The sequence below is a fragment of the Schistocerca nitens genome, chromosome 4 (assembly GCF_023898315.1).
Source record: "Schistocerca nitens isolate TAMUIC-IGC-003100 chromosome 4, iqSchNite1.1, whole genome shotgun sequence".
NCBI classification, from domain to species: Eukaryota; Metazoa; Arthropoda; class Insecta; order Orthoptera; family Acrididae; genus Schistocerca; species Schistocerca nitens.
Window position 1 is genome coordinate 793563495 of NC_064617.1, and position 16781 is coordinate 793580275.

The 16781-nt window shown below is 48.2% G+C and overlaps 16 non-coding genes across 16 annotated transcripts; all 16 read left to right on the plus strand.

Moving 5' to 3' along the window:
• Positions 1-118: 118 nt before the first annotated feature.
• Trnas-cga (transfer RNA serine (anticodon CGA)) lies at positions 119-200 on the plus strand. Its single transcript has one exon. It is a non-coding gene; the product is annotated as a tRNA-Ser (tRNA).
• Positions 201-899: 699 nt separating this feature from the next.
• Positions 900-981, plus strand: Trnas-uga (transfer RNA serine (anticodon UGA)). Its single transcript has one exon. It is a non-coding gene; the product is annotated as a tRNA-Ser (tRNA).
• Positions 982-1571: 590 nt separating this feature from the next.
• On the plus strand, positions 1572-1644 carry Trnaf-gaa (transfer RNA phenylalanine (anticodon GAA)). The gene has a single exon. It is a non-coding gene; the product is annotated as a tRNA-Phe (tRNA).
• Positions 1645-2182: 538 nt separating this feature from the next.
• Positions 2183-2255, plus strand: Trnak-uuu (transfer RNA lysine (anticodon UUU)). Its single transcript has one exon. It is a non-coding gene; the product is annotated as a tRNA-Lys (tRNA).
• A 138-nt stretch (positions 2256-2393) lies between these two features.
• On the plus strand, positions 2394-2475 carry Trnas-cga (transfer RNA serine (anticodon CGA)). The gene has a single exon. It is a non-coding gene; the product is annotated as a tRNA-Ser (tRNA).
• Positions 2476-9723: 7248 nt separating this feature from the next.
• Positions 9724-9796, plus strand: Trnaf-gaa (transfer RNA phenylalanine (anticodon GAA)). Its single transcript has one exon. It is a non-coding gene; the product is annotated as a tRNA-Phe (tRNA).
• Positions 9797-10334: 538 nt separating this feature from the next.
• On the plus strand, positions 10335-10407 carry Trnak-uuu (transfer RNA lysine (anticodon UUU)). Its single transcript has one exon. It is a non-coding gene; the product is annotated as a tRNA-Lys (tRNA).
• Positions 10408-10545: 138 nt separating this feature from the next.
• Positions 10546-10627, plus strand: Trnas-cga (transfer RNA serine (anticodon CGA)). The gene has a single exon. It is a non-coding gene; the product is annotated as a tRNA-Ser (tRNA).
• Positions 10628-11326: 699 nt separating this feature from the next.
• On the plus strand, positions 11327-11408 carry Trnas-uga (transfer RNA serine (anticodon UGA)). Its single transcript has one exon. It is a non-coding gene; the product is annotated as a tRNA-Ser (tRNA).
• Positions 11409-11998: 590 nt separating this feature from the next.
• Positions 11999-12071, plus strand: Trnaf-gaa (transfer RNA phenylalanine (anticodon GAA)). Its single transcript has one exon. It is a non-coding gene; the product is annotated as a tRNA-Phe (tRNA).
• A 538-nt stretch (positions 12072-12609) lies between these two features.
• Positions 12610-12682, plus strand: Trnak-uuu (transfer RNA lysine (anticodon UUU)). The gene has a single exon. It is a non-coding gene; the product is annotated as a tRNA-Lys (tRNA).
• A 138-nt stretch (positions 12683-12820) lies between these two features.
• On the plus strand, positions 12821-12902 carry Trnas-cga (transfer RNA serine (anticodon CGA)). Its single transcript has one exon. It is a non-coding gene; the product is annotated as a tRNA-Ser (tRNA).
• Positions 12903-13601: 699 nt separating this feature from the next.
• Positions 13602-13683, plus strand: Trnas-uga (transfer RNA serine (anticodon UGA)). The gene has a single exon. It is a non-coding gene; the product is annotated as a tRNA-Ser (tRNA).
• Positions 13684-14273: 590 nt separating this feature from the next.
• On the plus strand, positions 14274-14346 carry Trnaf-gaa (transfer RNA phenylalanine (anticodon GAA)). Its single transcript has one exon. It is a non-coding gene; the product is annotated as a tRNA-Phe (tRNA).
• Positions 14347-14884: 538 nt separating this feature from the next.
• On the plus strand, positions 14885-14957 carry Trnak-uuu (transfer RNA lysine (anticodon UUU)). The gene has a single exon. It is a non-coding gene; the product is annotated as a tRNA-Lys (tRNA).
• Positions 14958-15095: 138 nt separating this feature from the next.
• On the plus strand, positions 15096-15177 carry Trnas-cga (transfer RNA serine (anticodon CGA)). The gene has a single exon. It is a non-coding gene; the product is annotated as a tRNA-Ser (tRNA).
• Positions 15178-16781: the final 1604 nt, after the last annotated feature.

The following is a 16781-nucleotide window of genomic DNA, read 5'->3' on the forward strand; positions in this document are numbered from 1 at the left end:
GTGATTCGTCTAGTAGCGGCGGAAACACTACGGAAGAGAATGTAACTACGCCGTTTCCTGCCACCACAGTGCTTTAAACGGTAGCAGTTGCATGTGACGGGAGATGATCGCGCTCCGCGCAGTCGTGGCCGAGTGGTTAAGGCGTCTGACTCGAAATCAGATTCCCTCTGGGAGCGTAGGTTCGAGTCCTACCGGCTGCGTGCGATTTTGCGTAAAGAAGAGCAAATATTTTCACACGCATGAACGCGGGTGCAAACCAATGACGCCACTCTCAACAAGACGAAAATTTAAGAATACAGAGTTCCGCGACGGCCGCTGCTTCCTGTGGTTACCGGTTCACCACGCACTGACGCTGGGACTGCAGAAAGCCGTCGCAGGCCCACGAGTGCGCTCCCGTCATTTTCTCGCGCCGACGCCGAGTTTGTGAGTACACACATGTGCTTGGAAGTTTTGGACAGAGCGAACATTCATTTCTTTTTAAGAATCGTAATTCAGTCATTCGAGTGCGGCAAAAGCAATGGTGCAGCGTTTCTTTTCTTAAGATCTCGCAGCTACTTGCAAGTATGTCCACCGCTTAAGAGGACAGAAAACTAGCGTCAGCGGTGCGTCAGTGGGAAGTCGGTGAAGTCGCCATTGGAGCCATAAGCCAGTAATTACGACATGTGAATCAGTCGCTCATCACGCAGCTGTACGATAGCTCAGTCGGTAGAGCGTTAGGTTTTCAACCAAAGGGTGTTGGGTCCAAGCCTCTGCCTGGGCGAAAATTAACACACTTTCGTAACGGCTAATGTGCTGGCCAAGGAAACACTAGAGAAAAGAGTGAGGCCAAGGCGCTTTCTGCCATCGGATTGCTTCTCAAGGTGGCACTTTCACTTGTCGGAAGACGCTTTTTGCCACCGGCAGTCGTGGCCGAGTGGTTAAGGCGTCTGACTTGAAATCAGATTCCCTCTGGGAGCGCAGGTTCGAGTCCTGCCGACTGCGAAAATTTTCTCGCTCACAGAAGATGGACGTTCAGCTGCATCCTAGCGGTTGCGTCACTACTAAACACGTGGGTCGCCAGCAATGTGCAGTGTTCTTGGCTACAGGGTGCAGCGCTAAAGTCGCGCCCAGAAGCCACAGCTCATCTCCTCGTCTCGCAGCCGTCCACCAGGTGTCAGTGCAAGTGTCGCCTCTCTGGGCAGTGCAGATGTGTCCATTTTAGCTTGCAGACGATGACGTGTAGCAATTTATGAGCTAGCGCAAGTCAAATGTTTTACCGTGTGTATCTGCTAGATACTGCCTCTCACACGGTGGAGAGGCTCACTCCTTCTTGTGTCTCGTTCTCTGCACACGAGTTGCACGTGGCATCGATATAGCACCGGTTTTCTAGCGTCAGCGAAGTCAATATTACATGAATCGAGTCGACGTGTTTGCTTGTTACGATGATGGAAGCAGAAGAAATGTGTGTGGTGCTTCACTGCATCTGCTGCTCGCCTTTCAGCGTCCCTGTGTCTTATAGACGAAGACGACTGTGAAATTGGCGACGAGGCAGAGGTTAACGAAGACGTACAAAACAGAGACGTTCCACGTCAGCCGAAATAGCTCAGTTGGGAGAGCGTTAGACTGAAGATCTAAAGGTCCCTGGTTCGATCCCGGGTTTCGGCATGCATTCGTTTTGAAGCTGACGCCAATGGAATTGCTCGAGTTTGTGATAATGTAACTACCGCCGAGAACAAAGGTGACTCCCTCCTGTAGCTGTTCTGGTTGTCTAGTGCATGCCATAAGAGGAACACAGTAGGCAACTGCCTGGGAAGCAAGAAAATAAAAAAAAATGTGCTACCGACTGCGTTCCCTTTTTTGTGTCAGGACGTGAAGAACGTCTCCAACGGAACTGTGAAATGAGCGAAAACGTGGGAAACATTGCATTCAAAATGCTTGTGAATTTTCGAGTTGCCCAGTGAGTGTCAACAAAACACGTAAATCCTCTGCTCCAACGCATGAGACGTAACGACTGCTGCAATTTGTTTTTGCGTCGTGTGTCAGTATTCTTCGATAGTCTGTTACGAGCTTAGCACGATAAGTTTGTAGACAGCATCCAGGCGACGTTTTATTAGTTACGGCTCCATGCAGCGATTGCACAACAGTAAAGGACATGAGTCAATGTATAGTTGTGCATCGTGGAAGGTTTGCTAACGTCGTGTGAGCCCGGATAGCTCAGCCGGTAGAGCATTAGGCTTTTAACCTAAGGGTCCAGGGTTCAAATCCCTGTCCGGGCGGAAATTTTAATGCTTTGGTAGTGATTCGTCTAGTAGCGGCGGAAACACTACGGAAGAGAATGTAACTACGCCGTTTCCTGCCACCACAGTGCTTTAAACGGTAGCAGTTGCATGTGACGGGAGATGATCGCGCTCCGCGCAGTCGTGGCCGAGTGGTTAAGGCGTCTGACTCGAAATCAGATTCCCTCTGGGAGCGTAGGTTCGAGTCCTACCGGCTGCGTGCGATTTTGCGTAAAGAAGAGCAAATATTTTCACACGCATGAACGCGGGTGCAAACCAATGACGCCACTCTCAACAAGACGAAAATTTAAGAATACAGAGTTCCGCGACGGCCGCTGCTTCCTGTGGTTACCGGTTCACCACGCACTGACGCTGGGACTGCAGAAAGCCGTCGCAGGCCCACGAGTGCGCTCCCGTCATTTTCTCGCGCCGACGCCGAGTTTGTGAGTACACACATGTGCTTGGAAGTTTTGGACAGAGCGAACATTCATTTCTTTTTAAGAATCGTAATTCAGTCATTCGAGTGCGGCAAAAGCAATGGTGCAGCGTTTCTTTTCTTAAGATCTCGCAGCTACTTGCAAGTATGTCCACCGCTTAAGAGGACAGAAAACTAGCGTCAGCGGTGCGTCAGTGGGAAGTCGGTGAAGTCGCCATTGGAGCCATAAGCCAGTAATTACGACATGTGAATCAGTCGCTCATCACGCAGCTGTACGATAGCTCAGTCGGTAGAGCGTTAGGTTTTCAACCAAAGGGTGTTGGGTCCAAGCCTCTGCCTGGGCGAAAATTAACACACTTTCGTAACGGCTAATGTGCTGGCCAAGGAAACACTAGAGAAAAGAGTGAGGCCAAGGCGCTTTCTGCCATCGGATTGCTTCTCAAGGTGGCACTTTCACTTGTCGGAAGACGCTTTTTGCCACCGGCAGTCGTGGCCGAGTGGTCATTCGAGTCGCAGCCGCGGTGCGGGACGGACGTGTGGCGGCTGGCTTGGCGTCTTGAAGTAAACAACGGCTGTTTGCTGTCACGAGGTTAGTCACTTCGTTACCTTTGCGAGTTAGGCTATGTTTACTGATTTCAAGATAGAATGAGCGCGATTACAGTAATGAGGAAAGACACGATCAAATTTACTTTCGACCGAAATTTCTTGAGGCCTAAGGCATATGAAGTAAAACAGTGGTTACTCGATGGTGTTAAGATTACTGGCCATGACATAATAGGTGTGCATTTATCGTTCGTTTCAAATGCGGCTTTTGTTAAACTGACCAACCCAGATTTGTGTGTCTCTCTTATGGATAAGTGTGGCGGAGTACTGAAGTTTAAACATTCCGACGGTACAGTGAGTGATGTTTCCGTCTCACACGCCGGATTGGGCATACGTACAATTAGGGTCTTTGAGTTGCCATTTGAAGTTCCTGCAGAGGAAATTAATAAAATCCTTCGACCGTATGGCCGTGTTATTTCGAATATTGCTGAAAAATGGTCGGAGCCACATATGTTTCCTGTCCTGAATGGAGTCCGCCAAGTTAAGATAGATCTTCAAAGGCACATACCATCATATGTAAATGTATGTGGACACCGCGCCATAGTTATCTACGACGGTCAACCCAAGACATGTGCATTGTGCAATTCCCCAGAGCACATACGCAGCGAATGCAGCAAACGGCGTGTCCCACAGATACCTGCCGGGGAGGTTGCGGTTCCTGGCGCAGCTGTCAGCCTTCAGTTAACGTACGCGGCTGCCGCGTACGGCCGAAATTCTGCAGAAACGTCAACAGTTGAGCACGTGGAACAAGCCGAAGCACTGGCGGCCGCCGCAACCGCCACAGAGTTGGCCGCCTCTGTGGATGACCGAGCAGCTGCTGTTAGGCCCTCTTACGACGTCACAACTGCGATAAGTGATACGGAAGGCAGACAAACAGAACTGCGGGAGAGGATACAGTCATGCAAAGACGTAGATACTGAACAGCCGTCTTCGGACTCGCAGCGCCGCGAAGTGCCCCAAGACTCTACCACGTCACCGACGGCAGTCGACAAATTACTCGACCTCCCGTCAGACGCACAGGGCGAACGAGCTGAAAGGATGTCGCGTGATGGCGACGCTGGTGTCCGTAACCGAGCCGTACCCCACCCGGAAATGCAAGTGGGACAGCCTCCGGAACCCCATCCGACACATGCGGAAGTGACGGAACGCCCAACTGAGGCTCTTAGCGAACTTCACACGAGGAACTCTGAGCCAACGACAGAACCGCGCTCACCACTGTCTTCTTCCACCGAACCGCCAGAACATTCGCCTGACTTGTCTCCTACGGGATCCCTGCGGAGGAGGAAGAAGTCAAAAAAGCGTCGTATGGCACACCAAGCGGCAGAGACTATGGCCCCAGCTCTCAGGGAAAAGCTGAAACATCTACAGAACAAGGATCAGAAGGTTGAAGATCTGGAACCAGCAGGGTCTATTGGGCACCCAGACAGAACGGAAAGGCAAGAAGACCCGGGGGGTGACCATCACCCATCGCAAACTGGGCTCACGAACAAAGTTCCAGAAGGTGTTTCATTGCCAGGCCGACACGCACCAGCTGCACCGGCCAATTGGGCGGACGATGACGCAGATCAGGATGTAGATAACATGGACGATGACCCAAGTCAAGAAGAAGACCTTTTTTATTAATAGTTGGCAAGATCGCCTTGATACTAAACGAGGGACTGATGACTACAGACAGATTCCATATGACAGTATTACGCAGTCAATAACCTTACCTGCACTATCTGGCAAATGCTCCAAACCTATAATGTGACCACATTAAATATTAACAAAATTCAAAATGCAACTAAAGTAGCCGCACTTCAAGATTTTATCTATCAGTCGGACACCGATATTGCCCTTTTACAGGAAGTGCTTATTCGAGACCTTCATATCCCAGGATTCAATGCTATTTTAAATGTAGCTCTCGAACGTAGTTGTGGGACCGCTATTCTTGCCAGAGAGGGCATCGAAATGACAGACATTTGTAAATTGGACTCTGGGAGGGGCATTCGGTGTAACATCCATAATACGGCTATTATAAATGTTTATGCGCCCTCAGGCAACAATGCACGCGAAGCAAGGGCCAAGTTTTACAAAAGTGATATCTTAATTTTACTTCAGGACAATCCTGCTGATGTTTTGCTTGGAGGTGACTGGAATTGCGTCCTCAATGCCAAGGACCAACGGCCAAATTTTAATAAGTCCGAGGAGTTACGGTATCTGGTGTCGCACATGAAATGGTCAGATGCTTGGGAACTGAAATTTCCTACTTTGGTCAAATTTACTTACTTTAGTAGCAGGTCCCAAAGTAGGATTGACCGCTTCTATGTCTCATCTACTTTAGAAAATGCAGTTGCTGGCGTTGAAGTAATACCTACATTTATTTCCGACCACCTAGGCATAAAGTGCAGCATACGGTTAAGAAAACAGTCAGCTTACTGGGGCAGGCCCTTATGGAAACTGAATATAAGCATGTTATTGGGGGACGCCTTAGCTGCAGAAATACAAGAGACTTGGCTGGCCGCCTTACGAGTGCGTCACAAACATCGGTCCACCGTTGAATGGTGGACCACTGTGGCGAAGAAAAAATTAAGGGCGACTCTGATAGCGTTTGGCAAGGAGAGGATGAGGTGGATCAGACACACAACAGAGTTCCACTACGCCTGCTTACGTGATCTTTACGAGGAGCCAATGTCCCAGGACATCTTAATACAGATCAACAAAACAAAAGCAGCGCTACTCAATATTAAGAGATCACAATTAGAAGGCTTAAAAATTAGATCGCACTCACATAGTATCGTGGACGACGAAAATGCCTCCATATATCACCTCATCCAACACGCCAAACAAAGGCGACGAAATTTTATAGGGTCCCTCAGGGCCGAAGATCAGAGAGTCCTCACCACCCAGAAGGACATGATCGACGAGGCGTATCGATTTTACAATACCCTATATAGTGTCAATCAGATAGACGACAATGCTGTACGAGACCTCTTATCATCAGCAGGCCTAGAGAACACTATAACGGAAGAGGACAACCGCAACTTCTATGCTGACCTCACCAAGGATGACGTTTTTGACGTAATTAGGTGTTCACCTTCCAAGAAGTCACCAGGTCCAGATGGGCTGCCACTGGAGTTTTACCGAACGTACTGGCACATTATAGGCAATGCATTCACCGACATGATCAACGAAATTCTTCATGGGGAGGCTGTCCCAGTGGCCTTTAAACAGAGCATAACAGTGTTACTTCCAAAGGGTAGGACCACAGGTTTACAGGATATCACAAAGACACGGCCCATAAGCCTATTGAATTCTGACTACAAAATCGTAGCTAGGGTTCTTAAAGAGAGACTGCAACCGATTTTAGGAAAGATCATCGGTAGTCATCAGACTTGTCTTCCAGGGCGCAGTATCTTTACAACGGTATGTGCGTACAGGGACATAGTTTCCATTTTTGCAAATACAACAGCAAATGGTGGTCTGGCTTTTATAGACTTTAGCAAGGCATTTGACAGGGTCAATCATGAATATCTTCTGAAAACCATGACCTACATGGGGTTTTATGAAGGAAATGTGAACGTTATAGCCAACATTTTAAATGGTTTAACAACGAAAGTAACTATTAATGGTCATCGCACTAAAGATATTCCTGTAGCCAGTGGAGTCCCTCAGGGGAGTCCATTGTCAATGATGTTATATGTAGTTGCCTTGGAACCACTTTTAAGGAGGTTAGACGACGTCTTAGAGGGCATGCTCGTATCAGGCATGAAACAGGTGACGAATGCATTCGCAGATGACGTCGGAGTGATAATTCGCAGCACTGCAGACATCGCAAGGTTAACAGAAAACTTGCAGTCGTACTGCACCGCATCGGGTGCGAGAATCAATGACACGAAGAGTGTTTTTCTAAATCTGCACGGACTCTCTGACGTCACCATCACTTGGGCGAAGAGTGTGGACCGGCATACTGCCCTGGGTGTTACCCTCTACAGCTGCCCTCTTCGGATAATAGCATCAAACTGGAGAACTGTACTCGACAAGATCCGTGGCGCGCTCATTTTAAATCATATGAGGGACGTCAATATCAAGCAAAAAATTAAGTTGATAAACTTAGCAGTTTTATCCCGAGCGACTTACATCGGACAGATTTTGCCAATACCCAAGGGAATCGCTAAAGCGATAATGTCCACCATATGTAGACACATTTGGCACGGGAATATCTTTCGAGTTGCTGTGGACACGTTGACTTTACCACAGGACGAGGGAGGCCTCGGTCTCACAGATGTCCACAAAAGATCTACTGCCTTATTCCTTAAGCGGTCTTTGCAAGTTGTCGAAAGTCAACCAGACGGCCTGACGGCTAAATTATTCCACTTTTTCAAACCACAAAGCTTCCAACCGCCGATAGATATAAGTCCGATTAATTATAAATTAAAACATATTAGGTTCTTCTACTTTGAAATAAGCTACATGAGCTGTATGGTACGGGATAAACGCAAGAGAAACTATCGCTATGTATTCAATACTTTCCGAACGGCGGCAAATTACAATAAGACACAGGCAAAGAACCCAAACCGCGACTGGAGAACCATATGGAACAACATCAACAACAAGTTACTACCAACGGATGTTCAGGTGGCATGGTACAGAGTGGTGAATAACGTCATTAGCACTAACGAGAAACTCCATTCAATAGGCCTCAGTGACACAAACACTTGTCAGAAATGCAACGAGACTGACACTTTGGATCACCGCTTTGTCTGCAAAGGGTGTAAAGATATTTGGGAAGAGGTAAAGCAGCAGGTCGCCTTTCTGACCCGCAGCGATGGGAGAGAGCTAAATTTGAATCTTATTTTCCTCCCAGAAAAGGTCTTTTTTCCTGCACCAAAACATAATGCAATATTATGGCTTCTTGGGAACTACGTCAGTTACATTGTCAATTCGAAAGGTGACGATAATATCATGGAATACCGAACATATCTCCGTGAGGAATACTTCAAAATCCACCAAAAACAAGATCACAAAAAGAATTTCGGAAATATGTTACGAATCCTGTTCCACAAACAGGGAGTAGGATAAGATGTCCCAGTATCAATCGTCCGCAGAAAGACGCGAGCTAAAGTAGAGGACTGCTGGTGAGGGTGAAGTACGGTGGGGACTTCGTGTGCCCCGTGGCCGCTACGGTAGCCGTGAAGGCCTCATCAGAACCCCGAAACAGCTCTGCTTACGGCGGTCACTAATAGCAGCTGCATTTAGATTCCCAGTTCAAGCTTGTACCGAAGAGGATCTTCAAATTCATTTCCTTCTTTCATTTCAAAACAAAACAAAAAAAAAAAAAAAAAAAAAAAAAATTACAAACACAAATAAAACAGAAACATAATAATAATCAAAAAAGGGTAGAAGAATGCTCGCTTTCCATGTGGGCGGCCCGTTTCTTTTTTCATGTAAAAAAAACAAAAAAAAACACAAAAATACACAAAAAAACAAAAAAAGTTGGATAGAGCAAAAAAAAAAGTGGTTAAGGAAATAAAAAAAAAATAAAAATAAAAAAAAGTGGTTAAGGCGTAAAAAAAAAGTCGTAGAGCATTCGTCTGTTAAAAAAAAAAAAAGTAAAAAAAAAGTTGGGAAAGTGGCTCAGTACTGTGCTGGGGGACCCTGGTTCGATTCCCGGTACTGCCAGGGATTTTTTTTTCCTCGGCGAGAGGACTGGACCAGAGTGCTCTCAGCCATTGTGAGACCTACATACGTGGTCTGTTCAAAATATATATATAAAAAAAAAAAAAAAAAAAGTGGTTAAGGCGTCTGACTTGAAATCAGATTCCCTCTGGGAGCGCAGGTTCGAGTCCTGCCGACTGCGAAAATTTTCTCGCTCACAGAAGATGGACGTTCAGCTGCATCCTAGCGGTTGCGTCACTACTAAACACGTGGGTCGCCAGCAATGTGCAGTGTTCTTGGCTACAGGGTGCAGCGCTAAAGTCGCGCCCAGAAGCCACAGCTCATCTCCTCGTCTCGCAGCCGTCCACCAGGTGTCAGTGCAAGTGTCGCCTCTCTGGGCAGTGCAGATGTGTCCATTTTAGCTTGCAGACGATGACGTGTAGCAATTTATGAGCTAGCGCAAGTCAAATGTTTTACCGTGTGTATCTGCTAGATACTGCCTCTCACACGGTGGAGAGGCTCACTCCTTCTTGTGTCTCGTTCTCTGCACACGAGTTGCACGTGGCATCGATATAGCACCGGTTTTCTAGCGTCAGCGAAGTCAATATTACATGAATCGAGTCGACGTGTTTGCTTGTTACGATGATGGAAGCAGAAGAAATGTGTGTGGTGCTTCACTGCATCTGCTGCTCGCCTTTCAGCGTCCCTGTGTCTTATAGACGAAGACGACTGTGAAATTGGCGACGAGGCAGAGGTTAACGAAGACGTACAAAACAGAGACGTTCCACGTCAGCCGAAATAGCTCAGTTGGGAGAGCGTTAGACTGAAGATCTAAAGGTCCCTGGTTCGATCCCGGGTTTCGGCATGCATTCGTTTTGAAGCTGACGCCAATGGAATTGCTCGAGTTTGTGATAATGTAACTACCGCCGAGAACAAAGGTGACTCCCTCCTGTAGCTGTTCTGGTTGTCTAGTGCATGCCATAAGAGGAACACAGTAGGCAACTGCCTGGGAAGCAAGAAAATAAAAAAAAATGTGCTACCGACTGCGTTCCCTTTTTTGTGTCAGGACGTGAAGAACGTCTCCAACGGAACTGTGAAATGAGCGAAAACGTGGGAAACATTGCATTCAAAATGCTTGTGAATTTTCGAGTTGCCCAGTGAGTGTCAACAAAACACGTAAATCCTCTGCTCCAACGCATGAGACGTAACGACTGCTGCAATTTGTTTTTGCGTCGTGTGTCAGTATTCTTCGATAGTCTGTTACGAGCTTAGCACGATAAGTTTGTAGACAGCATCCAGGCGACGTTTTATTAGTTACGGCTCCATGCAGCGATTGCACAACAGTAAAGGACATGAGTCAATGTATAGTTGTGCATCGTGGAAGGTTTGCTAACGTCGTGTGAGCCCGGATAGCTCAGCCGGTAGAGCATTAGGCTTTTAACCTAAGGGTCCAGGGTTCAAATCCCTGTCCGGGCGGAAATTTTAATGCTTTGGTAGTGATTCGTCTAGTAGCGGCGGAAACACTACGGAAGAGAATGTAACTACGCCGTTTCCTGCCACCACAGTGTTTTAAACGGTAGCAGTTGCATGTGACGGGAGATGATCGCGCTCCGCGCAGTCGTGGCCGAGTGGTTAAGGCGTCTGACTCGAAATCAGATTCCCTCTGGGAGCGTAGGTTCGAGTCCTACCGGCTGCGTGCGATTTTGCGTAAAGAAGAGCAAATATTTTCACACGCATGAACGCGGGTGCAAACCAATGACGCCACTCTCAACAAGACGAAAATCTAAGAATACAGAGTTCCGCGACGGCCGCTGCTTCCTGTGGTTACCGGTTCACCACGCACTGACGCTGGGACTGCAGAAAGCCGTCGCAGGCCCACGAGTGCGCTCCCGTCATTTTCTCGCGCCGACGCCGAGTTTGTGAGTACACACATGTGCTTGGAAGTTTTGGACAGAGCGAACATTCATTTCTTTTTAAGAATCGTAATTCAGTCATTCGAGTGCGGCAAAAGCAATGGTGCAGCGTTTCTTTTCTTAAGATCTCGCAGCTACTTGCAAGTATGTCCACCGCTTAAGAGGACAGAAAACTAGCGTCAGCGGTGCGTCAGTGGGAAGTCGGTGAAGTCGCCATTGGAGCCATAAGCCAGTAATTACGACATGTGAATCAGTCGCTCATCACGCAGCTGTACGATAGCTCAGTCGGTAGAGCGTTAGGTTTTCAACCAAAGGGTGTTGGGTCCAAGCCTCTGCCTGGGCGAAAATTAACACACTTTCGTAACGGCTAATGTGCTGGCCATGGAAACACTAGAGAAAAGAGTGAGGCCAAGGCGCTTTCTGCCATCGGATTGCTTCTCAAGGTGGCACTTTCACTTGTCGGAAGACGCTTTTTGCCACCGGCAGTCGTGGCCGAGTGGTTAAGGCGTCTGACTTGAAATCAGATTCCCTCTGGGAGCGCAGGTTCGAGTCCTGCCGACTGCGAAAATTTTCTCGCTCACAGAAGATGGACGTTCAGCTGCATCCTAGCGGTTGCGTCACTACTAAACACGTGGGTCGCCAGCAATGTGCAGTGTTCTTGGCTACAGGGTGCAGCGCTAAAGTCGCGCCCAGAAGCCACAGCTCATCTCCTCGTCTCGCAGCCGTCCACCAGGTGTCAGTGCAAGTGTCGCCTCTCTGGGCAGTGCAGATGTGTCCATTTTAGCTTGCAGACGATGACGTGTAGCAATTTATGAGCTAGCGCAAGTCAAATGTTTTACCGTGTGTATCTGCTAGATACTGCCTCTCACACGGTGGAGAGGCTCACTCCTTCTTGTGTCTCGTTCTCTGCACACGAGTTGCACGTGGCATCGATATAGCACCGGTTTTCTAGCGTCAGCGAAGTCAATATTACATGAATCGAGTCGACGTGTTTGCTTGTTACGATGATGGAAGCAGAAGAAATGTGTGTGGTGCTTCACTGCATCTGCTGCTCGCCTTTCAGCGTCCCTGTGTCTTATAGACGAAGACGACTGTGAAATTGGCGACGAGGCAGAGGTTAACGAAGACGTACAAAACAGAGACGTTCCACGTCAGCCGAAATAGCTCAGTTGGGAGAGCGTTAGACTGAAGATCTAAAGGTCCCTGGTTCGATCCCGGGTTTCGGCATGCATTCGTTTTGAAGCTGACGCCAATGGAATTGCTCGAGTTTGTGATAATGTAACTACCGCCGAGAACAAAGGTGACTCCCTCCTGTAGCTGTTCTGGTTGTCTAGTGCATGCCATAAGAGGAACACAGTAGGCAACTGCCTGGGAAGCAAGAAAATAAAAAAAAATGTGCTACCGACTGCGTTCCCTTTTTTGTGTCAGGACGTGAAGAACGTCTCCAACGGAACTGTGAAATGAGCGAAAACGTGGGAAACATTGCATTCAAAATGCTTGTGAATTTTCGAGTTGCCCAGTGAGTGTCAACAAAACACGTAAATCCTCTGCTCCAACGCATGAGACGTAACGACTGCTGCAATTTGTTTTTGCGTCGTGTGTCAGTATTCTTCGATAGTCTGTTACGAGCTTAGCACGATAAGTTTGTAGACAGCATCCAGGCGACGTTTTATTAGTTACGGCTCCATGCAGCGATTGCACAACAGTAAAGGACATGAGTCAATGTATAGTTGTGCATCGTGGAAGGTTTGCTAACGTCGTGTGAGCCCGGATAGCTCAGCCGGTAGAGCATTAGGCTTTTAACCTAAGGGTCCAGGGTTCAAATCCCTGTCCGGGCGGAAATTTTAATGCTTTGGTAGTGATTCGTCTAGTAGCGGCGGAAACACTACGGAAGAGAATGTAACTACGCCGTTTCCTGCCACCACAGTGCTTTAAACGGTAGCAGTTGCATGTGACGGGAGATGATCGCGCTCCGCGCAGTCGTGGCCGAGTGGTTAAGGCGTCTGACTCGAAATCAGATTCCCTCTGGGAGCGTAGGTTCGAGTCCTACCGGCTGCGTGCGATTTTGCGTAAAGAAGAGCAAATATTTTCACACGCATGAACGCGGGTGCAAACCAATGACGCCACTCTCAACAAGACGAAAATTTAAGAATACAGAGTTCCGCGACGGCCGCTGCTTCCTGTGGTTACCGGTTCACCACGCACTGACGCTGGGACTGCAGAAAGCCGTCGCAGGCCCACGAGTGCGCTCCCGTCATTTTCTCGCGCCGACGCCGAGTTTGTGAGTACACACATGTGCTTGGAAGTTTTGGACAGAGCGAACATTCATTTCTTTTTAAGAATCGTAATTCAGTCATTCGAGTGCGGCAAAAGCAATGGTGCAGCGTTTCTTTTCTTAAGATCTCGCAGCTACTTGCAAGTATGTCCACCGCTTAAGAGGACAGAAAACTAGCGTCAGCGGTGCGTCAGTGGGAAGTCGGTGAAGTCGCCATTGGAGCCATAAGCCAGTAATTACGACATGTGAATCAGTCGCTCATCACGCAGCTGTACGATAGCTCAGTCGGTAGAGCGTTAGGTTTTCAACCAAAGGGTGTTGGGTCCAAGCCTCTGCCTGGGCGAAAATTAACACACTTTCGTAACGGCTAATGTGCTGGCCAAGGAAACACTAGAGAAAAGAGTGAGGCCAAGGCGCTTTCTGCCATCGGATTGCTTCTCAAGGTGGCACTTTCACTTGTCGGAAGACGCTTTTTGCCACCGGCAGTCGTGGCCGAGTGGTTAAGGCGTCTGACTTGAAATCAGATTCCCTCTGGGAGCGCAGGTTCGAGTCCTGCCGACTGCGAAAATTTTCTCGCTCACAGAAGATGGACGTTCAGCTGCATCCTAGCGGTTGCGTCACTACTAAACACGTGGGTCGCCAGCAATGTGCAGTGTTCTTGGCTACAGGGTGCAGCGCTAAAGTCGCGCCCAGAAGCCACAGCTCATCTCCTCGTCTCGCAGCCGTCCACCAGGTGTCAGTGCAAGTGTCGCCTCTCTGGGCAGTGCAGATGTGTCCATTTTAGCTTGCAGACGATGACGTGTAGCAATTTATGAGCTAGCGCAAGTCAAATGTTTTACCGTGTGTATCTGCTAGATACTGCCTCTCACACGGTGGAGAGGCTCACTCCTTCTTGTGTCTCGTTCTCTGCACACGAGTTGCACGTGGCATCGATATAGCACCGGTTTTCTAGCGTCAGCGAAGTCAATATTACATGAATCGAGTCGACGTGTTTGCTTGTTACGATGATGGAAGCAGAAGAAATGTGTGTGGTGCTTCACTGCATCTGCTGCTCGCCTTTCAGCGTCCCTGTGTCTTATAGACGAAGACGACTGTGAAATTGGCGACGAGGCAGAGGTTAACGAAGACGTACAAAACAGAGACGTTCCACGTCAGCCGAAATAGCTCAGTTGGGAGAGCGTTAGACTGAAGATCTAAAGGTCCCTGGTTCGATCCCGGGTTTCGGCATGCATTCGTTTTGAAGCTGACGCCAATGGAATTGCTCGAGTTTGTGATAATGTAACTACCGCCGAGAACAAAGGTGACTCCCTCCTGTAGCTGTTCTGGTTGTCTAGTGCATGCCATAAGAGGAACACAGTAGGCAACTGCCTGGGAAGCAAGAAAATAAAAAAAAATGTGCTACCGACTGCGTTCCCTTTTTTGTGTCAGGACGTGAAGAACGTCTCCAACGGAACTGTGAAATGAGCGAAAACGTGGGAAACATTGCATTCAAAATGCTTGTGAATTTTCGAGTTGCCCAGTGAGTGTCAACAAAACACGTAAATCCTCTGCTCCAACGCATGAGACGTAACGACTGCTGCAATTTGTTTTTGCGTCGTGTGTCAGTATTCTTCGATAGTCTGTTACGAGCTTAGCACGATAAGTTTGTAGACAGCATCCAGGCGACGTTTTATTAGTTACGGCTCCATGCAGCGATTGCACAACAGTAAAGGACATGAGTCAATGTATAGTTGTGCATCGTGGAAGGTTTGCTAACGTCGTGTGAGCCCGGATAGCTCAGCCGGTAGAGCATTAGGCTTTTAACCTAAGGGTCCAGGGTTCAAATCCCTGTCCGGGCGGAAATTTTAATGCTTTGGTAGTGATTCGTCTAGTAGCGGCGGAAACACTACGGAAGAGAATGTAACTACGCCGTTTCCTGCCACCACAGTGCTTTAAACGGTAGCAGTTGCATGTGACGGGAGATGATCGCGCTCCGCGCAGTCGTGGCCGAGTGGTTAAGGCGTCTGACTCGAAATCAGATTCCCTCTGGGAGCGTAGGTTCGAGTCCTACCGGCTGCGTGCGATTTTGCGTAAAGAAGAGCAAATATTTTCACACGCATGAACGCGGGTGCAAACCAATGACGCCACTCTCAACAAGACGAAAATCTAAGAATACAGAGTTCCGCGACGGCCGCTGCTTCCTGTGGTTACCGGTTCACCACGCACTGACGCTGGGACTGCAGAAAGCCGTCGCAGGCCCACGAGTGCGCTCCCGTCATTTTCTCGCGCCGACGCCGAGTTTGTGAGTACACACATGTGCTTGGAAGTTTTGGACAGAGCGAACATTCATTTCTTTTTAAGAATCGTAATTCAGTCATTCGAGTGCGGCAAAAGCAATGGTGCAGCGTTTCTTTTCTTAAGATCTCGCAGCTACTTGCAAGTATGTCCACCGCTTAAGAGGACAGAAAACTAGCGTCAGCGGTGCGTCAGTGGGAAGTCGGTGAAGTCGCCATTGGAGCCATAAGCCAGTAATTACGACATGTGAATCAGTCGCTCATCACGCAGCTGTACGATAGCTCAGTCGGTAGAGCGTTAGGTTTTCAACCAAAGGGTGTTGGGTCCAAGCCTCTGCCTGGGCGAAAATTAACACACTTTCGTAACGGCTAATGTGCTGGCCATGGAAACACTAGAGAAAAGAGTGAGGCCAAGGCGCTTTCTGCCATCGGATTGCTTCTCAAGGTGGCACTTTCACTTGTCGGAAGACGCTTTTTGCCACCGGCAGTCGTGGCCGAGTGGTTAAGTCGCGCCTGAGACACCGTGCTGATCGGACGTATTAAGTGCTCCGCTCCGACACGTGTTTACAAGTCGTGATTACTACTTAACTTTCTCTTTGACCGTGAAGTGTTCTGATTTGTGTATCTTGATCTCGAGTTTGATTTTCGTTCTTGTGTTATTCTAGCGGTTCAACCGCTAGCTATAGTTTGCAATGTCCAGGTTATTTCCGCGAAAGTGTACACTCCGTTTTGATTTCGACAAGTCTACCCGTTACGTGCAGCCTAGTTCCTTGGAAATACATGATTGGATTGTGGATGTTATTGGGATTACCTCTGATCAAGTGCACACTGCGTATTATGATACCGAGCAATATTGTTTCTTTGTAAAATTGCTGAATCCTGTGTTACTGGAAAAGATTATGACGACACACGGAGGGAGAGCTGTTTTTCGGCACCGGGACGAGTCTGTAAGTACTGTGCTCATTTCCAATGCCGACGTAGAGTATACCAATGTGCGTATCTTTCATTTACCCCCTGAAGTAGAAAATTGTTATCTGAAGGAGGTTCTGTCTAAATTCGGGGATATCAAGCAGATTCGAAACGAACGGTGGTCGAACCAGCACAGGTTACAATGTTACAGTGGCGTCAGATCTGTAGAAATGCATATAAAGCAGAATATACCCTCCCATATTACCGTTTGTGACTATAGGGCTCACGTTACTTACAGTGGCCAACCTCCCACATGCCATATCTGTAATGAGAGTGGTCACTTGCGTCAGGACTGTCCCAGGCGAATGTTTGTGCTAAAGAATTCGCTGCAGCAGCGTAAACGGCTTACGTTGGCTGATGTAGTGGCAGCTAAACCTATGATAGAGCGTGAGGTCCCTAGTTCTGAAGTACCTTCGGAAG